This window comes from Diceros bicornis, chromosome 8 (genome assembly GCF_020826845.1).
Source record: "Diceros bicornis minor isolate mBicDic1 chromosome 8, mDicBic1.mat.cur, whole genome shotgun sequence".
Lineage (NCBI taxonomy): Eukaryota > Metazoa > Chordata > Mammalia > Perissodactyla > Rhinocerotidae > Diceros > Diceros bicornis.
Genome location: NC_080747.1, coordinates 49,870,474 through 49,897,793, shown reverse-complemented (window position 1 = coordinate 49,897,793; position 27,320 = coordinate 49,870,474).

Genomic DNA, 27,320 nt, shown 5'->3' with positions numbered 1-27,320 from the left:
CAAGAAGGTAAACTACAATGCAGTTGCAAAAAGATCTCAGCTTATGTGATTGGGAGCTCTGGACACAGGATAGCCCTTCAGTCTTGTCTCTAATTTGAGGGAGGGGTCAGGCCATTTCAATCCACATTGACATGTCATTGGACTTTTCTAGAAGAGGACACGAAGAGGAAAGGTGGACTCTTCAATAAAAGGAAATTCCAAGCAAGGGTCTCAGTGGAGAGCTGTTAGCCACCAATACTCCCAGCAGCTGAGGGAATGAGCGCCTCAGTCCTAGAGGAGTGGGATCTGGGTGCCTCACCTATGAGACATTAAATAATGTCTCATCCTTCTCACTTTGTATTGTTGGGGGACTTCTAGGCAATTACTACAGAAAGTAAAGATTTATTGAGGCAGGATACACAAGGGGGTTACTATACTTGATCCAACAGATGTATCATTCATATATTTCAAAAAAAGTGATGAAGTTTGATGGTGAGTATGTAAGAAGTGGAAAGATAATTGACCTTATAGAGTTTCGATTGCAACATAAGATATAACATAAAGGTCTTTGTTTTATTATGTTATTTCCCTATAGTGTTTTTATGTCGGTAATCTGTAACATGGTTTCAGCATTGAGAGTATATATGCATAACGTATATTTTTTATATATATATATATATATATGTTGTAATAATTTACCTTATCATTACCATCAGTCACAACTTTTTACAGGTCACTGCTTACCTTTCTTTTTTTTTTTTTTAATTGTTTGTTTATTGCAGTAACATTGGTTTATAACATTGTAAAAATTTCAGGTGTACATCATTGTACTTCTATTTCTGCATAGATTACATCATGTTCACCACCAAAATACTAAGTACAACCCATCACCACACACACGTACTGAATTATCCCTTTCACCCTCCTCCCTCCCCCCTTCCCCTCTGGTAACCACCAATCCAATCTCTGTCCCTATGTGTTCGTTTATTGTTGTTATTATCTACTACTTAATGAAGGAAATCATGCGGTATTTGACCTTCTCCCTCTGACTTATTTCACTTTGCATTATACCCTCAATGTCCATCCATGATGTCACAAATGGCTGGATTTCATCGTTTCTTATGGCTGAGTAGTATTCCATTGTGTATATATACCACATCTTCTTTATCCATTCATCCCTTGATGGGCACTTAGGTTGCTTCCAAGTCTTGGCTATTGTGAATAATGCTGCAATGAACACATGGGTGCATGTACCTTTACAAATTGGTGTTTTCAAGTTCTTTGGATAAATACCCAGCAGAGGGATGGCTGGATCATATGGTAGTTCTATCCTTGATTTTTTGAGGAATCTCCATACTGTTTTCCATAGTGGCTGCACCAGTTTGCACTCCCACCAGCAGTGTATGAGAGTTCCCTTCTCTCCACATCCTCTCCAACACATGTTGTTTCCTGTCTTGTTAATTATAGACATTCTGACCGGCGTCAGGTGATATCTCGTTGTAGTTTTGATTTGCATTTCCCTGATAGTTAATGATTTTGAACATCTTTTCATGTGTCTGTTGGCCATCTGTATATCTTCTTTGGAGAAATGTCTGTTCAGGTCCTTTGCCCATTTTTTAATTGGGTTGGTAGCTTTTTTGTTGGTAAGATGCATGAGTTCTTTATATATTTTGGAGATTAAGCCCTTATCAGAAGTATGGTTTGCAAATATCTTCTCCCAATTGTTAGGTTGTCTTTTCGTTTTGTTGATGGTTTCCTTTGCTGTGCAGAAGCTTTTTAGTTTGATGTAGTCCCATTTGTTTATTTTTTCTATTATTTCTCTTGCCCGGTCAGACGTGGTGTTTGAGAAGATGTTGCTAAGACTGATGTCGAAGAGCGTACTGCCTATGTTTCCTTCTAGAAGTTTCACAGTTTCAGGTCTTACATTCAAGTCTTTAATCCATTTGGAGTTAATTTTTGTGTATGGTGTAAGGTAAGGGTCTACTTTCATTTTTTTGCATGTGGCTATCCAGTTTTCCCAACACCATTTGTTGAAAAGACTTTCTTTTCCCCATTGTATGTTCTTGGCTCCTTTGTCAAAGATTAGCTGTCCATAGATGTGTGGGTTTATTTCTGGGCTTTCGATTCTATTCCATTGATCTGTGTGTCTGTTTTTGTGCCAGTACCATGCTGTTTTGGTTACTACAGCTTTGTAGTATATTTTGAAATCAGGGAGTGTGATACCTCCAGCTTTGTTCTTTTTTCTCAAGATTCCTTTAGCTATTCGGGGTCTTTTGTTCTTCCATATAAATTTTAGGATTCTTTGTTCTATTTCTGTGAAAAATGTTGCTGGAACTTTGATAGGGATTGCATTGAATCTATAGATGGCTTTAGGAAGTATGGACATCTTAACTATGTTAATTCTTCCAATCCAAGAGCACGGAATATCTTTCCATTTCTTTGTGTCTTCTTCAATTTCTTTCAGAAATGTTTTATAGTTTTCGGTGTACAGATCTTTCACCTCTTTGGTTAAGTTTATTCCTAGGTATTTTATTCTTTTTGTTGCAATTGTAAATGGGATGGTATTCTTAATTTCTCTTTCTGCTACTTCGTTGTTAGTGTACAGAAATGCAACTGATTTTTGTATGTTGATTTTGTATCCTGCAACTTTAACATATTCGTTTATTACTTCTAAAAGTTTTCTGGTGGATTCTTTAGGGTTTTCTATATATAAAATCATGTCATCTGCAAATAGTGACAGTTTCACTTCTTCCTTTCCAATTTGGATCCCTTTTATTTCTTTCTCTTGCCTGATTGCTCTGGCTAGGACTTCCAGTACTGTGTTAAATAGGAGTGGTGACAGTGGGCATCCTTGTCTGGTTCCTGTTCTTAGAGGGATGGCTTTCAGTTTTTCACCATTGAGGATGATATTAGCTGTGGGTTTCTCATATATGGTCTTTATTATGTTGAGGTACTTTCCTTCCATACCCATTTTATTCAGAGTTTTTATCATAAATGGATGCTGTATCTTGTCAAATGCTTTCTCTGCATCTATTGAGATGATCATGTGATTTTTATTCTTCATTTTATTAATGTGGCGTATTACGTTGATTGATTTGCGAATGTTAAACCATCCCTGCATCCCTGGAATAAATCCCACTTGATCATGGTGTATAATCTTTTTAACGTATTGTTGTATGCGATTTGCTAGTATTTTATTGAGGATTTTTGCATTGATGTTCATCAGTGATATTGGCCTGTAATTTTCTTTTTTTGGGTTGTCCTTGTCTGGTTTTGGTATCAGGGTAATGTCAGCTTTGTAGAAAGAGTTAGGGAGCTTCCCCCCCTCCTCAATTTTTTGGAAGAGTTTGAGAAGGATAGGTATTAAGTCTTCTTTGAATGTTTGGTAGAATTCACCAGGGAAGCCGTCTGGTCCTGGACTTTTATTTTTGGGGAGGTTTTTGATTACTGTTTCAATCTCGTTAGTGGTGATTGGTCTATTCAAATTCTCTACTTCTTCTTGATCCAGTTTCGGAAGGTTGTATGATTCTAAGAATTTATCCATTTCTTCCAGATTGTCGAATTGGTTGGCATATAGCTTTTCATAGTATTCTCTTATAATCTTTTGTATTTCTGAGGTGTCTGTTGTAACCTCTCCTCTTTCATTTCTGATTTTACTTATTTGTGCCTTCTCTCTTTTTTTCTTGGTGAGCCTAGCTAAAGATTTGTCAATTTTGTTGATCTTTTCAAAGAACCAGCTCTTGGTTTTATTAATTTTTTCTATTGTTTTTTTGGTCTCTATTTCATTTGTTTCTGCTCTGATTTTTATTATTTCCCTTCTTCTACTGATTTTGGGCTTTGTTTGTTCTTCTTTTTCCAGTTCCTTGTGCATTGTTAGATTGTTTATTTGAGATTTTTCTTGTTTGTTGAGATAGGCCTGTATCGCTATAAACTTCCCTCTTAGAACTGCTTTTGCTGTATCCCATAAATTCTGGCATGTCGTATTTTCATTTTCATTTGTCTCCAGGTATTTTTTGATTTCTTCTTTGATTTCTTTGTTAACCCAGTCGTTGTTCAGTAGCATTTTGTTTAATCTCCACGTATTTGTGGTTTTTCTGATTTTCTTCCTATAGTTGATTTCTAGTTTCACACCGTTGTGGTCAGAAAAGATGCTTGGTATTATTTCAATCTTCTTAAATTTATGGAGACTTGTTTTGTGGCCTAATATGTGATCAATCCTGGAGAATGTTCCATGTGCCTTTGAAAAGAACGTGTATTCTTCAGTTTTTGGATGGAATGCTCTGTATATATCTACTAGGTCCATCTGTTCTAGTGTGCTGTTTAAGGCCAATGTTTCCTTATTGATCTTCTGTTTGGATGATCTATCCGTTGGTGTAAGTGGAGTGTTAAAGTCCCCTACTATTATTGTGTTACTTTCTATTTCTGTTTTTATGTCTGTTAATGATTGTTTTATATATTTAGGTGCACCTACATTGGGTGCGTAGAAATTTACAAGTGTTATATCCTCTTGTTGAATTGTTCCCTTGATCATTATGTAATGCCCTTCTTTGTCTCTTTTTACAGTTTTTGTTTTAAAGTCTATTTTGTCTGATATGAGTACTGCTACCCCAGCTTTCTTTTCATTGCCATTTGTGTGGAGTATCTTTTTCCATCCCTTCACTTTCAGTTTGTGAGTGTCTTTAGGTCTGAAGTGTGTCTGTTGTATGCAGCATATATATGGGTCTTGTTTTTTTATCCGGCCAGCCACCCTATGCCTTTTAATTGGAGCATTTAGTCCATTGACGTTTAAAGTAGCTATTGATAAGTGTGTACTTACTGCCATTTTTTAACTTTTTTCTTCTCAGTGTTTTAGTAGTCCTTCTCTGTTCCTTTCTTCTTCTATACAGAATTGATCGTCCCTTTAGTTTGACCTCTGTCTGAAAGCTGTACTCTTTAACTCCCCTCCTCCCTCATGTTTTTGATATCATATCTAACCTCTTTGTTGTGCATTTGTATCCATTACGTTCTAATCATGGAAATAGATAATTTTTCCTATTTGTGGTCTTTTCTTTTCCCCTTAAATCAGTCCCTTTAACATTTCTTGTAGCACTGGTTTCTTGGTGACAAACTCCTTTAATTTTTGCTTATCTGGGAAAATTTTGATCTGTCCTTCCATTTTGAATGATAACCTTGCTGGGTAGAGTATTCTTAGCTGTAAGTTTTTCCCTTTTAGCACTTTAAATATATCGTGCCATTCTCTTCTAGCCTGTAAGGTTTCTGCAGAGAAGTCAGCTGATAGCCTTATGGGGTTTCCTTTGTACGTAACTTGACATTCTCTTGTGGCTTTTAGGATTCTCTCTTTATTTTTAATTCTGGACATTTTGATTATGATGTGTCTTGGTGTGGGCCTCTTTGGGTTTATCTTGTTTGGGGCTCTCTGTGTTTCCTGTACCTGGATGTCTGTTTCCTTCCTTAGGTTAGGGAAGTTTTCATCTATTATTTCTTGAAATAGATTCTCTGCCCCCTTGTCTCGCTCTTCTCCTTCCGGGACACCTATAACACGGATGTTAGTGCCCTTGATGTTGTCCCAGAGGTCCCTTAGACTATCCTCAGTCTTTTTGATTCTTTTCTCTTTTACCTGTTCACCTCAGGTAATTTCTTCTAGTCTTTCGTCCAGCTCACAGATCCGTTCTTCTGTATCCTGTACTCTGCTTTTGAGTCCCTCTAATGAATTTTTCATTTCCAGTATTGTATTCTTCATTTCTGATTGGTTCTTTTTTATATCTTCCATTTCTTTGTCGACATTCTCACTGAGTTCATCTATTCTTCTTCCCAGATCAGTGAGCATCCTTAACACTCTTAGTTTGAACTCTCTGTCAGGTAGGTTGCTCATTTCTGTGTCACTTAGTGCCTTTTCTGGGGTTTTGTCCTGTTCCCTTACTTGGAATGTATTCTTTTGCCTCTTCATTTTGCCTCTTTCCCTGTGCTTGTGTCTACGTATTAGGTAGGTCAGCTACGTCTCCTGCTCTTGGATAGGTGACCTTATGTAAGTGATGGCTTAGGAGGCTTCCAGTGTGCTTCCCTCAGTTCTCAATGTTCCAGGGGTGACCCCTATGTGGGCTATGTGTATCCTTCTGCTGTGGCCTGTTTGCTCTCCCTGTAGGCGCCCAGGGAGGCCGAGTTATGCTCCTGGCCAGCTGTTGTAATGCTCAGCTGCTTGTAGTTGTTGTGGGCCCTTCAGTCTCTTTGTCAGGTGTGGGGATCCCCAGCACAGTTGGCTGCAAGTTCTAATACCACATTTGTGTTGCAGTATTTCTTTTAAGTGAGTAGGCCCCCAGCGTGGCAGGTTGTTAGGCTCAGGACCTTACAATTGCTGTAAGCCTCTAGCCTATTAGGTCTCTTGTCAGGTCTCTGAGGATTGCAGCTGGGTGGGGCTGGCCTCAGGCACAGGAGCACCCAATTGTTTCAGGTTTTGGAAGGTGGAGCAAACCTCCTATGTGGGTCTTTGAGAAGTACAAGTCTTCTGCGGCTGAGAAGCCCTGCCGCCCTCAGGTCCACACACACAGTCAACACAGTCCTGCCCCGTGTGAGCGCCCCGACCTCCCCAAGCGGACCCAGTCTCTCCACGGTGGGAGCCCCACACACTCTGCCACCGCCCCACACTCTCAACCCGCTCCTTGTGCACACCCTGCCCTGCTCAAGTCGGCTCAGTTGTCAGGCTGCAGAGAATCCAGTCACCAATCTATGTAGGCCCACAAGTTGCCTGAGGGCTTGTTGTTGGGTGGGGCCAGTCTCTGGGGTGGGCTGCCTGCCCTGGCTGAGCTGGATTAAATCGGTGCTCTAGCGGGTGGGGCAGACCCTGGGCTAGCAGGCCTCAGGGAGAACTCCAATGGTGTCTGTGTCAGCACACCCACACCAGGCCACAACAATGGCCGCCGCCAATGTCCCAGTGCCTGGAGAGGTCTCACCCCTCACCGAGATGCACTCAGGGCCTATTAGGTGAGTCTCTTGTCACCAAAGCACTGTGCACCTTTCTTTCTGGTGATTTTAGGGTGCTTCCTGAAACGGGTGAGTTTGCGCGCGGGCCCTTTAAGAGCCAGTTTTAGTTTCTTTGTGAACCGGGTTTTCTGGGGGTGCTCCCCAATGCTTTAGTAGCAGGCACAGTCAGATATTATGCCGCTGGTCTCGATTGTGCTGGGTCCACACAATGCCCACAGCGGGGGTGCTCCCGGCTCAGGGCCCCGCGCCTCCAGGGAGGCTGCGTACCTGTGAGCTGCTCCCGGCGGCCGTGAAGCTGGCGGCTTGTGAAGGCGGCGTTTTTCCTCTCCAGAAGGGAGTCTCTGCCTCTTCCGCCTCAGTTAGGATTGTCCGTTGTTGCAGGAGTTCCTCTCATCCAGTTTTCAGTTCTGTCTCAGGGGCAATTTTTCCACGAGTAGTTGTAAATTGGCTGTGTCCATGGGAGGAGGTGAGTTCCGAGTCTGCTTACGCCGCCATCTTGACTCCTCTCCCTCCACTGCTTACCTTTCTTAAATTACATGATAGAACATTTTCATCACTCCCTTGAAAATACTTTCAACTCTCTATGTTCTAATTTCCACCCACTTTTTCTCCTATTCACCCACATAAATTCAACAGTTCACCTTTACTTTGCATGCACTTGAGCAATTGGACATTACCAACAAAAATCAAATAACAGAAAACACTGACTTCATTTAAATTTTGTGCTCTTAAAATTTAAATAGGCACTATCATTGCCATGAAATTCTCCTACTTAGCTTTTTTTCCCCTTCAGGAATAAATATTTTCCTCCTGCTCTTTCTTCAGATCTCTCATCTATTAAGAAAATAGAAGCCATGAGATGTGAACTCTAACATTTCTACTGCTAAATCTATAGCCTTCTGCATACATCTGCTTCTTCACTTTTCTTAAAGTATCTAGTGTCTGTCTTCCTATGACAGGTCATTTCTCGAATATTTGTTTTCAATTCCACCATTTCTCCTCTGCTCAAAGATATTTTCCCTTGTGTTATAACCTTTCTGTTTTATAACAATACTCTCACCTTTTCTACTAGAAATTTCCTCTCAGAATGAAAATATTTTATAGAATTTTATGCTCTTTAATAAGGGATGAGGAGAAAGAGAGTAAGAAGAGAGGAAAAAAGACAAAAGAAGAGCAATATCACTTTAATTTCACAGGACTATATTTATTTTTGAAAAATTCCCCGTGACGGTTTTCATTTCTTCACCTATGCTTCATACTCCCACCAGTCTCATCTTGTTTCTGCCTCTACGCCTCTACGGAAATTGCTCTTGCTAAATCAACAACCGCTTCCACATTGGCAAAATGGACACTTTTCTCTTCTTCCAAGTCTTAGCAGCATTTGTCGGAGTTGACTACAGACTAAGTCTTGAAACAATCTCTTGCTTACCCAATAACTAATGAAAATTTTGTGTTTTATACTATTTTCCTAGACACACAGATGGAAACCTCATGTGGCTGTTGCACTAGCGTGAAAAATATTTGTTGTCATTCGGAAGAATTCTGAGGAACCATGAGATAAAGCAATGCAAACGTATTTTTGGATTTAATTCAACCAAGTGTTTATGAAGCAAATAATTTGTGTTGAGCACATTTAGTTGCTAGGTGCAGAGAGAGAATCTGCCTCCTGTCCCTGTGTTTACAGGGTTTGCAGGCTAAAAACATGTATCTTCCAGGGTGCAATCAGGAGACAGAGACCACATAGTAACTTGGACAGGGAATATTTGCTATAAAGAATTATTAATCATAGCAGGAGAGTAATAATAAATATGAGAAGAGAACTCAAAAGAATACCTTAAGGATAAGGGAGAGTATTTAAGGAAGGACAAACTTGAAAATGAGCCCCCTTCCCAGGGCTCCAATTTAAATCTCATTGTAGAAGGTGGGGTTAAAGTCCTTTGGATAGCATATAAATTCTCTGGGGTACATAGCTAGAGTTGGTCCACAGCTGTCAGCAAAGGAGAATAAACCCCTCTGGAGTGCACGCAGGCTAAGGCTGTTGGGTAGGAGTGCACAGGAAGCCAGGGCACTGTGCACCTGCTCACCAGCTGGGCAGCACAATATCTAGGGTACCTGGTGTTCATGGCTGTAGGGCCAGGGGAAACAACTCTCTATGTTGCAGTTGGGTTGAATCTAGAGGGAAGGTATTCAGAGGGATATGGAACATTGGGAGATCACGTTGCAATAGGGCAGTGAGAGATTCAGGACGTGTGGTGACTGAATTGGGAGGACCATTGCCTTGTGGACACTGGGCCAGGACAATGGCTGAGAACTTGAGAAACGTCTGCACGATCACGGCTGGTACAGAGCACCGTTGAATGTTTTTACACACGTGCAATAGGTTACTGTGGCAGCAGTCTATAATGTCATTTTCTTCCAGGACCGCTAAAAGCATAAAGGTAAATCCACGGGCAATAGCATTTATGTTAATTTATCTCACACACTTCTTTTTCTCCTGGAGAGTTATTGCTTAAATGAAAAATTGACAGCCATGTTTAGCTTATCCAAGTAACCCTTGATTCCCATGTGGCAAAGACAAAATCAAGAATTTCCCTCATGATCCAAAATAGTGCCAGAAAACACTTGTCCTAAAAAACAATAGATATTGCATGAGGTTGGGCCTGATGAAGTCTACAATGTATATCTTAGGTCAGGAGACAGATGAAGGATATAGCCAAGAATTATTGCCCTAGCAAAATTAATAGGCAAGCTGAGGGATTGGCATTCAAGAATCCTAACAATGGCCTGAGCACCTCTAAGCCCTCAATGAAGTTAAGATATTCAGTAAATATCAGTGATTTTCAAGTGTTTTTAGTTTTACTGCCCTTGACAAGTTTTGGTATCAGGATTACACTATACTAAGAAAACGAGTTAATTAGATGATTCACCAGCATTTCTTTGTCTTTTTACTGTGTGTTGTTTTTAAAAAGATAATCTGTTCTTTCTTTGAAATATCTTAATACTTCTCTGAAATTTTTTATTCCAATCTCTTAATAATTGATTTCTCTGTATTGTTGGCAGTACTATTTAAACTTTGTTCATGGTGGTGTTTTTTGCATAGTTTGTTTTTTAATTTAATGTCTTGAAATTCATCAATTATTATTTTTTCACTTTATTGTTCTTTTTTTATTGATACCTTTGCCCACAGGTAATAAATACATACTTCTATATCTTTCTTTTATAGTATTAGTATTTCTAAATATTTTTTAAAAAGCCTAAAACTGTTTTTTGCACGTATATATGTATGAAGGGGGTCTGGATTAATAAGAATAAACCATCTGAATCTTTGAAGAGTTCACCGTTTCTAATCCTTAAATTATTCTGCAATTGCAATGTTTTCATAAAGTAAGGCCATATATTTTATTGTTTGATTTATTACTCAATTATAGCCACTTTTACTACAGTAAATTTAATTAATTAATAAAAAATTATGTTGACTCTTCTTTTCTTATGTGTTTAATTTGGAGGAATACTTCTAATCTGAACTTTAATTGGCAAACTATTAAGCAAAATATGATTAGGGAAGCATTTTGTAAATTGCATTTATATTCAATACTGTTCCATTGATAAGATCAAAGTAAGATGATTGTTGAAATTCTCAGAGGAATTTTTGTACTGTTGCTCCCATGTATTTTATCTTATATAAAAAGAAATGAAAACATATTAATTTGAAAATTATGTCGTATACCTTAGCCATACCTAACCACATCAGTTAGTGTTTGATCAAAGAAATGGAAGGAGAATGAACGATAGAATAAGTTATTTATTGACATAGACATTGACATAGAATAAGTCATTTACTGTAAAGTTAGACCTTATGCAAGCAATTTCAGGGGCCGATGGAGAAATCTATGTAAGGCTGTTTCATCTGCAACTAGTATTGGACTAATGTCTCTATAAATAGCCTAACTGGCAGTCACTAAGGAAAGCGAGAGCCAAGGCAAAATAGTCCATATATCTAAAATTAAAATATCATAAATTGTCTGACTTTGACCAGGAGGTGAGATAGAGTCAATTGTTTGCTTATTGATTTAACTGTTGGTCTAGTATTTTTCTACTCTGCATTATTTATAAATTATATAATCTCAAATCCTTGTTATCCAATAGTGGAAATAAAGCATACTTTCCTCAACTACAGGTAAATCACATTTAAATTTGGTTTTTGGATCACATTGGGCAATAGTAAACATAAAAAAATAAAATAAAATTGATATACCTATCTTACATTATGTAATATTGGTTATTTTGTAAATGGAATATATTAGTTAAAATGAAAGGATGGATTATTGAATCACTCAAAATAAGCAACAAGGAAAATTGTCCTTCAATTTGCCTAATTTGATGGTAGCTGTAGAAGAAAGGGAAAGTATAATTGCAATTATTTTACAAATAGCTGAAGGAAAAATATGACCCATTTCAGGAAACAAATTAGTGAAAATGAAAACACAGCATGATACTTATCTTCTCAGCTCTAATAATTTTTTCATCTATAATGAAATACTTGACTTCACTTTCCAATGGCTTTTTTTGTCTTTTAACTTTGGTGAGAAAATAAAATAAGAATTTTGTACAACATACTTGTAAACTGAGAAATAATAATATACACTGACCAGATTATAATTAAGATGAATTGTGGTCTAGAGAGTACCATATGAGGATATTTGATTTTGATTAATTTCTTTTTGCATCTTGACAGAGATTTAAAAATGATATTTGAGCTAATTTTTCTTGTTGTGTTTTCACTTACAAATGACATGCTTGGAATTTGATAAAGTTGCAGAGAATTGCTACCATTAGATTACGAGAGAGATAAGAGATATCAGAACCTATTCTGTGATACAGAAAGTCACTACTAAGAGACAGTAACTGATATGAAGTCGGAGTAACGGCACAGAATATATGACTATTATGAATATCATACTTAATGTTTAAACATTTATTTGATGAGAATGTATTGAGTTTCTACTGTGGACCATGTATGTAAAAGATGTAGTCCATATTTTCAAGGAAACTATGGTCTAGAAGAGATAAAAAAAAAAGTAAAAAAAACTGTAATACTCATTAGTGTGTTTCGAATGTAAATAGTGGAGACATATAACCATGTTTTGAGTATATATGTAGCATGAGCTTTAGAAAGCTCTCAGAAGGAGGTGGCATCTAAACTAAGATAAGAATAACATGTATAATTATGTTAAATTTAAACTGATCACATTAATTTTAAAACCTTTCCATGCTTAATACCTTTCCTTGCTACTTACTGCTCTTAGGATGAAAACAAGCCACATTAACATAGGCTACAAGGTACTGAAAGTTCTGTCACTTACCTACATCTCCAGCCAATCACATCTGACACTGTATATTCCTCTTTTTGTCTGATTAAGGCCCATCAGTTTTCTATCATTTCTTCTGTGCCTATTATCTTCCTATAAATGTTCAGCTTTAGAGGTATAGTTTTCTGTATTCTGCTCTATATTCCTTGAGTTAGGACTCTGCAACAATATTTCCTGGCTCCCATGTTACATTATTTCCTCTCACAGAATGTTAATAAGTATCATATTCTTTCAGTATCATATGTCCTTGAGGTTCAGTGTGCAGGTTGGTGCCACCATCAAATACTTGAAATATAGTTATAATTCTTATCATATCTTCATTTGTTTTTTTAAATTTATCTACATCACGAAAGAGACAAAATTTGAAGGATGATAGGTGAATTTTGAAAACTTTAATCAAGCAATATTTCAAACTGCAGCTGTTGTTGCAAATGTGGTCCTAGATTGGAATAAATCAGTTTGGATGCTGCATCAAGGAAGGCTTTTGCTCCACTGTTTGAAAAGAAAATATTTCAAAAGGATACTTTTACCTAGAAAGCATAATATTTCACTCATATGAAAATATCAATGTTAATATCATATCAACATTAATCCTTTCGCTCAGTGCTCCAATTTAACTACATCAACTTCGAGAAGTTCACAATCTCACAAGACATTATGCTGATTCACTGTATTGATGAAATCCTTTTGATAAAACATGCAGTTACCTTATTTGTCTTGCATAGAGACAAATTTAATGAAGAATGGGAGATTATGATGATCAATATGTATGTTATTTAAATTTCTGGTCATCTCTTGGAATATACATTGATAGAGCACTAGAAAGAAGTGCCAGTGTTGCTGGCTTATGCCAAAGCAAAAATTGCACTGGACACAGTTAAACCAGCAAGGAAGACTTTACTCAAGGCTATTGCAATAGGAGAGAGGCCAGAATTCAGCCTGATCTCAACTCTGCTGAAACTCTCTGAGAGTTTTTAAGAGCTGAGATGAGCTAGTGGAAAAGTACTGAGGTCATTGGAGGAAAGTTGGTCAGTGAGATGTGTGGAGGACGTTGAGTTATTCCTGAGTTTGCAGATGTTTTTCTCTGTGATTAGGCCATCTGTGTTTGCAAACTGGCCCCCACGAAATTAGGCTCCTATTCTCTGTACCACAGAGACTGGTACATTATTACATTTCAAAGGGATGGCTCCCAGGTCCTTGATAAAGACATTCCTGGGTTGTAAAACTGGCAAGACTTTTAAAAAATATTTAAACCTAAAAGAAGCGGGGAAATAATTTACAATTATAACTTTTCTAAAGTAAATTCTCTAAGAAAAGGGAGGTTAGGGCCTAGAGACAGGAGACAGTTTGTCTCAAATTGAGTCAAGCTGAGGGAAATGTTAAGGCCATCTTGGTCACTTACTTTTTATTTTGCAGATAACATAGTTGGTTACTTGGTTATTTGAACCATTTACTGGATGATCTAACTCACTGAATGTCAATTTAATGGGAATAAGAACAAGATGGCTACTCTAGATTGTCAGACTGGATTGGTAACAACTCTTCTTATTTTGATACAAGAGATGCAATAGCCCAGGAATGACCTGTAACAAATGGGGATAATATATTTGTACCATGGCAATCCTCTTGTTGGGAATCCTAATAAAGACCTATTAAGTTATTGAAACAAATTATCCTTAGTTTGAAAAATGAAACATAATTTCTTCTTTTTTAAAAAATTTCAGAATGATTTCTGACTTGTTGCTAGACGCTGACAGAACTGAAAGACTTGCTATGAAACATAAGGACATTCTCTGATATAAGCTTCTCACTGTGAACTGGATTTCCAACCAGCTCTACTGAGTTTAAAACAGCATCTCATAATTAAAATAAAATGGTGAATTTGAAATAAGGTCAAAGTTGGTTCTGAGAGCATAATTAAGTTACATGAGTGGTGTGTATGTATGTAGAGTATGTAAATTCCTTTCATGGACAACCATTGCCTCCCCCACCAATCTTCATATATAAGAATTTCCCCTTCTAGTCTTTACTGGATGAAAATCAGACTGCTCTACTAGCTTTATAGTCTTAAATGAAAGCAGCCCTAAAGGAGAGTAGAAAAGTGAAACCTTCTCAGTGGGTACATTCGAAAGAGTCTAGTTTGTCTAAGTCTAGTGTCTACTCAGACTTAGATGCACAGAACAGGGCAAAGAAGGAAGCATATTTGGCATAAGGGTGACAAGGAGTTTTTGAGAAGTAGTGAGTAAAATGACTTCTAGGAAAGGTCTATAAACTGATATAAACTTTGCTATAAACTGAACGTTTGTGTCCCCCTAAAATGCCTTTGTTGAAACATAATCCCCCAATCTGACAGTATTTGGAGGTGAGGCTTTTGGGAGGCTCCTCCCTCAGGAACAGGATTAGTGCCTTTATAAAAGAGGCCCCAGGGAACTCCCTTGCCCCTTCTGCCATGTGAGGACACAGTGAGAAGATGGCCTTCTATGAACCAGAAAGTGGGCTCTCACCAGGCACTGAATCTCCCAGTACCTTGATCTTGGACTTCCCAGCCTCTAGAACTGTGAGCAGTAAATTTCTGTTGTTGGTAAACTGCTCAGTCTATGGTATTCTGTTATAGCAGCCCAAACATTCTAAAACAGGCCCAGAATAAGAGAAAGTTCTGCCCAGTGTAACTGTTAGATAGCAGATATTCATAGTCTGGAGGTCAGTACAGCCCATTCACTGGATGCTAGTTGAACACTTTCCTTAGCCACACTGGAGTTTGCAGGATAGGATCATAAACAGTGTCCACAGAACCTGTGTTGGAGATTATAATGGTATCAACAAAATGGATTTTTCCCTTATCAAGGCTGCAGAGTAGTTAATTTGCCAGTAAATACAATTACATTTGAGTTCTTGATAGCATATCTCAGGGAAATCAGCCAGCTGCCTTGAGGCAAGTCATCTACATTAGAACCAATGCATAATGGGAGGGTTATTCATTCTAGGGACAGTATCCCAGGAGGCTGTCGAGAAGTTTCAGTTATTCAACTCCCTGGAAGTGCCTTAATTCCTTCCCATTTCCAAGCTTGATTTCAGACTCCCCAGACAATTGGAAATATATGCAATATTGTTAAGTAAATTGCCTTTACAGTTAAGTAAACAAAAATTAATTATTATTGTTTATGACCAAATTTCACTAATATTATATAATTTAGATGAGAAGACAATACATTCTACATGTATTAAGACAAAAATATCAACAATATTTGACAGATTGATTACATGTCACAATGGAGAAGGATAATCAAGATTAATGTTCAAGTTTTACTTGGTCACTAGATAGACCATCATTTCACTCAATGAAGTCAAGAATAATGACTCAATTAGCTTTTTTTTGAGAGGCATCTGAGCAGTCTGACTACTAGAGAGGCTAGTAGGATAGCAGGGCCATAAAGCTACTGGCTGTAAGGACTCTTTCAGGCTCCCCATCAGGAGTGGAGTGCAGGGAACCTCTCGCCCCAGCAAAATGGCTTAACTGGCCAGGGCAGCCCCTGTCCACACAGGCCTAGAGGGCCTGGATGCCTGAGGGCAGACACAAGGAAGTGAATGCACATGTACATGCATGTGCGGGCACTCAGCATCCAGGCTTCCTAGGATAGGTCCCAGCGTTTGGGCCATGTAGGGATAGGCTGGGCCACAGACAGGGACTTCTGGAGGACACGTTGCTCTACTAAGGTCCACATAGCTCTGAAACAGAGACACCTGTTCCCCTAAGCCAGATCTTGTGAGCTCTCAGAAGCCATCCCAGGCCTGACCAGGACTAGAAAGGATGAAAGCTACCTGGGAACCGGGATTGCCAGACAGGCCCCAAGTCCATTAAGGACAGCAGGGCCATAGGGGGTCTGACTTTCACTACCTTTGCAGCCTCCCCATCAGTGGCAAAGTGTGGGGAACCGAAGGCCCCAGGCAGATGGCCTGGTGGGTGAGGGCAGGCCCTGTCTACACAGGCCTAGAGGGCCTGGTGTCTGCTGGCAGGTGCACTGGAATGAAGTGGGCGTATGCATGTTTCCTGACTCACCATTGGGAGGTCAAGTATAAAGGAAAGGGAGGATTTGGTAGATAATGATATAGCTGTTGCTGTTTCTTCTTCTAATGATAATAATAATACTAAATAATGATAGTAATTCACATTAATTGATCATTATGTGCCAGGCACTGATCTTGGTACTTAACATGTATTAATTCAGTTGCCACAAAAGTTCAACATAATAGCAATACATTTCTCCTTCTTTTACAGATAAGGAAATTGAGATATAAAGAGGTTAATCAACATATCCAGAGTTATACAACCAGGAAGTGGTAGAGCAAGGATGTAAACTAGACTGATTTCAGAGTCCACGCTCTGATATTCTAATAAATCTGCTTTTAACATGGTAAAATTTTAGTAGTTACTTCTATACTCATTATGCAGCTGTTTCTATGCATCTGAAACTCAATAAACAATTCTAGAGTAGATGTATATTTTAGAAGTTTATCCAAATATGAATGATAGAATGAAGGAATGTGCTTTATAGTTAAGAGTTAGAGATTTAGAATAAGGCTTCTTGAGTCTCCAAATAGGGATAAATTCTTCTTTATAGAATCTGGAAGCATGGATTAAACACAATATTCTGTATTTGGTGGTTCTTGAACAATTAAGCGACTCTTTTGAGGAGATATTTTCCTTCAAATATACTGCAAAAAACTCAAAAGTGCGTGATACATATTTCTATTGAAGAAGAAGAACAAAAAGAGAGAGAAAAAGCATTTTTATTCTACATATTCTGAAGTAAATGAAAAGCAGAAAGCCAAGTTAAGATTTGAACAGTGGTCTGTGCGGTGTTATTTTTATTAAATTTTTTATTTTGAAATAATTGTGGATCCATATGCAGTTGTGAGAAATAATACATAGAGATCTTGTGTATCTTTACTCAGTTTTCCCAAAGGTACCATCTTGTAAAACTATAGTACAGTATCACAACTGTTATATTGACATTGATATGGTCAAATACAGAACATTTCCACCACTACAAGGATCCTTCATCATGCCCTGTAAGCCATACCCACTTCATTCCCACCTACACCACTCCCTTAACCCCTGGTAATCACTAATCTGTTCTGCATGTCCATAGTTTTGTCATTTCAATAATGTTATATAATTGTAACCATATAGCATGTAACCTTCTTTGTGTTGGCTTTTTTCACTCAGCATGATTCTCTGGATATTCATCCTGGTTATTGTGTGTACCAATAGTTTGATTATTTTTATTGTTGAGTAGTATTCTATCAAATAGAAGTACCAGTTTGATTAACCATTCACCTGTTGAAAGACAACTGGGTTGTTTCCAGCTGTTGGCTATTTCAAATAAAGCTGCTATAAAAATTGATATACAGGTTTTTATGTGAACTTAAGTCTTTATTTCTCTGGGATAACTGGTCAGGAGTACAATTGCTGGGTTGTATGGTAGTTGCATGTTTAGTTTTTCCTTCTTTTTTTAAAAAATAAATTGCCAAAGTTTTTCCAAAGTGACTACACCATTTTACATTCCCACCATCAATATGGGCCATCCAATTTCTCTACTTCCTTGCTAGCATTTGGTGTTGTCATTATTTTTTATTTTAGCAATTTTGATAGATTTTTAATTAGAATTTCCTTAATGGCTAATGATATTAAACACACCTTTCCATGTGCTTATTTGCCATCTGTGTATCTTTGGTGAAATGTCTCCATGTCTTTTGCTCATTTCCTAATTATCCTCATTGGATTTTTTTTTTTTTTTTACTGTTGAGTTTTGAGAGTTCTTTATGTATTCCAGGCACTAGTCTTTTGTCAGATATGTGGCTTTCAACATTTTTTCCTAATCTGTGGCTTGTCTTTTCATCCTGTTATTAGAGTCATTCATAGAGAAAAATTTAGAGTATTAGATCATTTGTTATTGTCTCAGATGTCTTTGAGACTTTGTTCATAATTATTTTTCAGTCTATTTTCAATACATTGTATAGTTTGGATAATTTGTATTGTTCTATTTTCTAGTTCACTGATTCTTTTCTCTATCTTCTTCATTCTGTTCTTGGTCCCATAGAATAACCTCTTTATTTTAGTTAGTGTATTATTCAGTTCCAAAATTTCCATTTTGGTTCCTCCTGATAGCTTCTATTTTTTGCTATGACATTCTTTCTTGAGATGTTCTATTTTTTCACTTATTTCAAGTATTTTTTTAATTGCTCACTGAAGCATTCTTATCATGGCTGCTTTAAAATCCTAATTAGATATTTCTAACATCTCTGTCATCTCAGTGTTTGCATGTATTGATTGTCTTTTTCATTCAGTTTGAAATTTTCCTGGTTCTTGGTATGACAAGTAATTTTTTATTGAATTATTGACACTTTCACATTATGTTATGAGATTTTACTTTATTTAAAACTTCTTTTTTTATTTGGCTTTTTCTGATACTGCTCTAGCAGGATAAAGAGGAATTCTAGCTTGTGACTACCAAATGGTGGAGGTAGAAATCCAGGCTCCCCGCTAGGCCTCCGTTGTCACCCCAGTGACAAGGTCCTTATTACTGCAGGGTAGAGGTGGAAGTTTCCACTCCCGACGTGGTCCCCACTGACCCTGCAGTGATCACAGCCTCATTACTGCTGGACAATGGTGAAAATCCTGACTCTCCACTAGGCTTCCTGTTATACCACCCCAGAGAGGGAGAGAGGCCTTATAGCTATCGGAGATGGGATTCTAGGCTGATCAGTTATCTCTATCGATTCAAAGCAGGAAAGCACTTCAATATTGGCTAGAAGGGATGAAAGTTCTGGCTCCCTACTTGTCTTTCCTGACACTATCTCAGCAGAGTGTTAGCTCACCTCTGCATTGCATTGAAGGTGTGTACATACAGGATCCTGATTCAGCCCTTGCTTGAGTGGTTGGGGCTGGGGCACAGGTTTTTCTATGGCATTGGGAAAAAATAGAGCAATTATTGTACAAAGGTTTTCTGTCTTTTCCTCTTCCTTTGTCTAAAGAAAGCAGATGTTTGTTGGGACTTTTCTGTTTGCATCCATTGGCTTTTCTGGGTTTCCAGCCACGTCAACTACAAGTCTTAGAAAAATGAAGCAAAAAGAAAGCCCAGGGAACTTACCACCATATGATTCCTCAGGTGTCTATTTCTCTAGCTGGTCTGCCTTCTTCTCCTTCCTCTTCAGAATCCTCTTGTGTTTGTTTTATATATAAGGTCCAGGATTTTTAGTTGTACTTAGTGGGAGGAATAGGGAAAAGCACGTCTACTTCATCTTCCCAGAAGCAGAAGTCAACAATAGTATTTTAATACGTGACAAAGATGGTAGCCTACGCTTTCAGAAAGTAACGAAAGAAAGGAGGAGCACAATGAGTTGTACGAAGGGGGCCCAAAATGGGAAACCTCGAAAATGAATCTGGATAACCTTTGCTGCGTGGCTGGTTTAAATGAGATAGTGTTTTAAAATAAACCTTGGGCTTTAAAAAAAAAAAAAACTTTGTTTCTCTTGGTTAGACAATTTTATGACTGGTAATTTCTGCCTAGAAAAATTGCAGATATAATCTTATCCATGTCTTGAGAAATTTCTCTTTCTTTTTTTAATTTCAGTGCATTTCAACCTCAAATATAATTATCTTATTATTAGATAAAGAAGTGATTATTTACTTGTCTTCTTTCTTAAGAATGATTTATAACAGATGAGTGATTCATTTTTGTAGATTAATAACAGATGAAGCTTAAAGGAGGTCACATATGGATGTATGGCCAAAATATTGCAAACACCCAAATATTTCTGAAATTTTCATAATACTGGCATATTTTCTAGGACACTAGGGGCAAATACCTCAAGAAAAGAGTTTAAAAAATCAAATATAATCCCTGAGTGGAAATACAAACTTTATTTCCTGCTCCTTTTGATAATATCATTAAATGTTAGTATTGGTTGTATTTTGCCATATGCCTAAAGCAGAGTTCAATTGAGAAGTAAGTGAAAAAATAATAGTGTATCTATGAAATATTTGTGAGATTTACTCTTTGACTTTTACTTGTGACATCTTATAACTGGTGTCAATGCTGCCAACTGTCTTCATGAACTTAATAAAGTTTCCTAAGAAACTGAGATTTAGATTGATATTTCTCCTCATTTTATTCTTGCTAGAGATAAACAAGGTCATATCCATATGGAGCTGCTGAGTACTAATAATATGTGACACAACAGGGCACACTGACGGAAGAGACTTCTCTAAGAAGAGCTCTTCTCAGGAAGAGCTGAGAAGTTTACAAACAAGCCAAAATTAGGACAAACCATTTTATAATTTATTAACAAAGATACATGCACTTTATTTTTTAAGTATAAATCTGATACTTAAAATGGTAATAAATAACATTTACATAGTATTTATTAATAGTATATGATATTCATTTCTAATTTACAACAAATTGGAATATTGAAAATATTATGTTGATGCCCTTTGAACAAAATTACATTTATAAAATTATAAATATAAATATTTAAAATTTATTTTATAAAATTATAAGTAAGTAAATAAATATATATATATATATAGTTGTAAGCAGGAGTTCAAAGTTATCCACTAGAAACGTAACTCAAGCCGCACAATGTGTCATCAGTTTTCTCAAACCACACCAAGTAATCAAATGTTCTACAAGTAAGCAAGTGTTCTAACGCTTGTTCTACAAATGTTATTGTGTTTTTATAATGAAGATAAATAAAAATAAAATACATTTTCAAGATGAGTGGCTTTTTGGTTTCAATAACTTTATTTTTAATGTCAAAATTTATTCAAAAAGTACTTTTAAAATCCTAAACAAACAAAAAAAAATCTGTAAATTCCAGAAGAATAATTTTAGACACCTAATGAAATGTAGTACTGAAGCTTCTGAATTAAGCACACAATTTTGAACTTTATAAACCAGAACGAAATTCTGTCAGATTCAAATGTTATGTTAATAACCAACAGATGTTTCATGCTCTGTGCAACAAGAATAGTAATTTATACCCTGTGTTTTGGGGCTATGAATTAATATCTAGCAGAGCAAGCTTTATAAATACTGGAAGAGTGTAATATCCAGAGAAGACAAAATGACCTACTTTTAATGAAAAACATTCATGAGAATTTCCCCCAAGTTATTATCAATAGGATGTACTGGTTGGCTTTATTATCAATAGGATGTATCTAAATTACATAAAACTACTACTATCTAACCAGTTCTTACTTGATGGAATCTGAGTATGGTTAATGCAGAAGTAAAGTAAATATAGATGAGTAACTGAGTATGGTTAATGCAGAAGTAAAGTAAATATAGATGAGTAATAAATAAATATTTTGGAGTGAATATTAAGGCAAAAAAGTTATGTTCATAATGTGAAACTTAAAAGCTTAACTGAACCATTTAAGAAAAATCTCATTCTAAAAGTAGAACATCTATCTGGAAAATTCCCACTTCTGTAAGAAACCAAAACTTTGTTAAATCCAGGTTAGAAAAGCATTCATTTCTATAATGATAACTTGTAGATTCTTAAAATATGTGTCTGTAAATTCCAGAAGAATAATTTTAAATGTCATAGTGAAATGTAATACTGAAGCTTCTAAATTGGACACAGACTATTTTTATGATAAACCTTACAAACTAGACCTAAATTCATAAAACCAAAATGGAATAATGGGAAACGGATTTATCTTCCCACCTAAAACAACTAAACAAAAACACAGACAAAATATATGTCTGCCATTCTCAAAATGCTGAATATCAGGCAATGAGGACAGTAATCCCTGAGAGATGGGAAACAAAGGAGCCAAGTTCTACAATTACCCTTGCTTACCTCCTGGAGAGAGTTTCCAGGCTGTAAGTAGGGAAGAAGAACACAAGTGGAGACCAGAATTGTCCTTGAAATGAATAAATAGAACTGAGTATCTGAAGACAAAGAGGAAGCTATGATTCATATGGAAAGAATATCAGACAGAAGAGAGATGAGAGACAGTGAGAAAAAAAAACACATGAGAGAAAGAAAGAAAAAGAACGACCTCTGGAGGTCTGAAAAGGAACCTCCTTGATTCTTTAGCTGAATACTGAATATGATATGGAAGAGAGGATACTACATGCTAAAGGAGAAAGAGTCATCCAAAAGGACTGCAAGTAACAATGTACCAGAATTACACAGAAAAATGAAGAGTTCCTTTTCCACCAGTGAAAGTGAAAAACCTTATGATTCACGGGGGTATTAGATAGAGAGTTTAGAATGGTTTTGCCTGCGTGGTACTGCAAAATTAGGCCAAAGTAAATGCCATTCTATTCCTGCCTAATAAAGGCATGTATAAGACCTCAACACATGGTCAACCTGTTTCCAAGTCAATTAACTATGTCCTAGATCAAAGCTCAAAAATGTGTATAAGAATGTAAAAATATTTAGTGCACAACAGGGTAAAATTTGCACTGTCTGGCATCAAATGAAAAATTACCAGACAAGCAAAGAAGCAGGAACACCCAACATACACTGAGGGGAAAATCTGATCAATCAAATCAGACCCAGAAACGTTGCAGGTAACAGAATTGTATTCTAACAGAATTCTAACAATTAGAATACTAATTGTCCACTTGGTATACATGTATAATAATGTTAAAATTCCACATGTTTAAGAATGTAGAGGAAGATTGTACATGTTAAAGATATATAATATGTAAAAGAGCCCCGAACTGAAATTCTGTATGTGAAAACTACAATTCTAGGATTAAAGCATCAACAGCTTATTAGACATATAGAAGACAGAAGAGAAATTATTTTAAATGAAACAAGGAAAGAAAAGACTTAAAGTGTTTTTTAAAAAATGACATCATCAGAGATCTGTGGAGCAGCTTCTAAAAGCCTAATATATGTATAATTATTGTCCATAAAGAAAAGGACATGATAAATATTTAAAGAAAAAACAATCCAAAACACAAGAAACTTGAAGAAGACTGTACCAAACCACATTATAATCAAGTTACTTAAAATTAGTGAAGAAGAAAAAATTTTCAAAGCAGCCCGAGCAAAAAAAGACTCATTATTCACAGAGGAACAAAGAATAACATGGCAGATTTTGTGTCAGAAAAAAAATGGAGGCCAGGGGCCGGCCCGGTGGCACAAGCGGTTAAGTGCGCGCGCTCCGCTGCGGCGGCCCGGGGTTCGCTGGTTCGGATCCCAGGCGCGCACCAACGCACTGCTTGGTAAGCCATGCTGTGGCGGCGTCCCATATAAAGTGGAGGAAGATGGGCACCGATGTTAGCCCAGGGCTGTCTTCCTCAGCAAAAAAAAAGAGGAGGATTGGCGGATGTTAGCTCAGGGCTGATCTCCTCACAAAAAAAAAAAAAAAAAAAAAATGGAGGCCAGAAGGCAGTAGAGCACCATATCTGAAGTAATGAAAGGGTGGGTGGGTAGAAATCATCAAACTAAAGTTCTATACCCAGCACAAATATCTTTAAATACAAAGCTGAAATAAATATTTTTTTCAGTTATATACAAGATGAAAGAATTAACTGCCAGAAGACCTACGCTATAGAAATTTTAAAGAAAATTCTTCCATCAAAAGAAAAAGGCTACTTTATGCAAACCTGTATATATATATAAGGGAAAGATGAGCAATGGAAATGGTAACAATGTGGGTAAATATAACATATTTATCTTATTATTTAAATCTCTTTAAGATAATTGAATTTTAAAAGCAATAGTAATAATAATGTATATTTGGTGGCTTATGAAAAAGGAAGACTTAAATTGTATGGCATCAATAAAGGAAGGCCAGGAAGAATGGAAAGGAAGCATACTGCTGTAAGATTATTTTTTATAGTACACATGAAACATTGTAACATCATTGACTTTAAACTATGAAAAGTTAAAGAATAAAAAAAGAAGTTAAAGAATTATAACATAAGCAAATTTTACCTTGTTGAAGGTTGGATATATTTCTATTCCTATAATTTAAAATAGAACATTTTGGAAAGAAAAAACTGAATTTAAGTGAGAGGTCAGAAAAAATAAAGTTCTGTGATTTGCATATGTACCAAAAGCACTAGGCTTTTAAAATTATACCATTTCCTAGATCTTTATAGTAGATTGAGTGATATAAATAGATACCAGACAAGTATTTTGAAGATGTGTGTGTTGAGCAATTTTAGACGGAGATAAATTTGCAGAAAATTATTATAAGTGATAGAGCACATAAAATAATATGAAACAAAAATGAAAGCTTTAGGATTTTATTTGGTTGGTTTTTTGTTTGTTTTTTATTTATTTTTTTTGCGAGGAAGATCAGCACTGAGCTAATATCTGATGCCAATCCTCCTCCTTTTGCTGAAGACTGGCCCTGGGCTAACATCCGTGTCCATCTTCCTCTACTTTGTATGGGACACCGCCACAGCATGGCTTGACAAGCGGTGCATTGGTGTGCGCCCGGGGTCTGAACCGGCGAACCCCAGGCCGCGCAGCGGAGCGAGTGCACTTAACAACTTGCGCCACCTTGCCGGCCCCAATGTTTGTTTGTTTTTTAATCTGGCTCTATCTCTATCGTACATCAATATTCTTGCTTTTGTGCCCTTGGGTATTCCAGACACAATGAACTATTCAAAAAACATATCAGATTCTTTCTTTTTTCTTGTTCATTTTGGATATTTAGGAATCTTTTTTTCTGGTTCTCCAAAATCATGATTACATATCTCATCCTTGTGTTCTCAAAAAGACAATAATCTAATGTGTTTCTATCACTGTCACACTACATAAATCATGTTTCTTACCACTGTGCAGCACCTATAATGTTCCAGTCAAGTTCTAAGTCTTTTTACAAAAATTAACTATTTAAACCCTACTACAGTCTTAATTTATGTATATGGGAACTGACAGTCTTTTAAGCAAATTTTCCAAGGCCACACAGTGTTTAAGTGGTACAGCCAGGATTTGGACTCCGTTGTTTCACCCAAAATCTGTGCTCTTAACAACAAAGTTCTGCTGGGTCTACAGCTAAAAGCAAAACCAACAAAGCCAAGGATAATTCATTGCCTGGTGCTTAGTAAGCATTATGTCAATATTTGTGAAGGGGAGAGAGCAAGAAAAAGGAGAGAAATTGGAGAGAAAGGAGATGGAAGGAAAGAGGAATTATACTAGAGATGAAAAAGGACATTTTTCTTTAGTCACACATTGTTTTCTCTAACTCCCCTTTTACTAAGAGATTTAAAAATGATTTTAAAATTATCCTACAGAGTGATTTATTTTTCTGAACACTCGGCTCCAATTAACTGTAAAGTTAAACATATAGTCTGTACTAGTTTTGACTGCAAGTACCAGAGACTTGAAATAACATTGACTTAAAGAGGATAGAAGTTTATCTCTTCCCTATTTAAAAATTTAGATGTAGGCAATCCATAATGTATCCAGTTATGCAGTCCTTCTGTTTTTTGGCTCCACTTTAAGGCATTTTATTCATATTGCAAAGCTGTTCTACCTCCTAAAATGTCAGCATTTCAGCTAGCAGAAAGAAGAGAAAGAGAGGAAAAGAATGAGAGAAAGAAGCCATTTTTTTAAGCGGGAAAATAACTACAGAGTTGTCAAAGAACACTTTTGCTTATGTTCTATGGCCAAAATTAGTTACATGTTCACAGCTAGCTACAAGAAAGATTCATAAAGGTAGTGTTGATTCTGAATAGCCTGATGCCAAGCTAAGAATCCAGAATTCTGTTACAAGGGAAGATGGTAAGAATCAATATTGGGAGGAAATTACCAGTCTCTGTCACAGTCTTACTATAATTCATAACAGCAAAACCTAAGTAAGATAATTTTGGTTATTGTTACTGAGCAAATTTTGCTTTCTTAATAAGACTCTGATTTAAAGCATTTCTTTAGAGTTGTTAAATTAACATCTTATGCAAGAAGGCAAATTGGCAATTCGGATATTCAGAAATAATGGATTATGCAATCCATTAAAAAGTACTATTCTAGGAGAGTTATGTCTTTTAGTACTCAGTCTTGTCTGGGTAAGCCACATAAAACTCATTAAATTCTCATATAATTTTAGAATGGTTTAAAAAATATTTTGTTTAATTCTAGTGCTTATTTTACTTTAAATGCAAAATGAACAAATAATTCTGTTCAGGAACTCATTTATGCAGTATTTATGATGATTGGTTTTACGTGTCCATTTCACTAGGCTATAATACCCTATTATTCAACTAAACACTAATCTAGGTGTTGTTGTGAAGGTTTTTTTTATAATACACGTGGTTGATGTGCTAACGCACATGTGGTTAACATCTACCGTCAGTTGACTCTAAGTAAAGGAGATTACCTGGATAACGTGGGCTGGCCTCATCCAATCAGTTGAAAGGTTTAGGGGCAAAAACTGAGGCTTCCCAGAGGAAGAATAAATTCTCCCTTAAGATTGTAGCATCAGAAGGCGAAAGGTAAAGCACGGAGTAGTTTGGCAAAACCGTGGACATTGCATGAGTTTTGGAAGGAGTCCAGGAAGTGAAACCAGTCCACAAGATGGTGGCGGAAGTTGAGAAGAGTGAATAAGAAGCAGAAAAAGAGGTTAATAGTGGGGGGGTGGGGGTGGGAAGAGCATGATTCTGGGAGAAAGTTGGGAAGGAGAAAGGTAGAGATGCCCTTAATAAGGGTTTACGATTGGACTTTTGTAAGGAGAGGTCCCTGTGAAAATTTGCTGAGGTACAAGAAAGTTTGCTGTCTGCTGGAGTACAAGAGTCGCAACTTTGCTGAATAAACGGGATCTGAGGGTTCTGCTGGGGCATGAGGGCCTGAGGGAATGGGGCTCTTCAGACATCAGCAGTCTGAGGAGTTGAGGCCCTGCTAGAATATCCGAGTCTGAAGGGACCAGGTTCTGCAGGTGGACCAAAGTGTGAGGGCACAGGCTGCTGGGGTTACCAGGTGTGAGGAGAAAGGGCTGTGTTGAGGGACAAGTGTCTG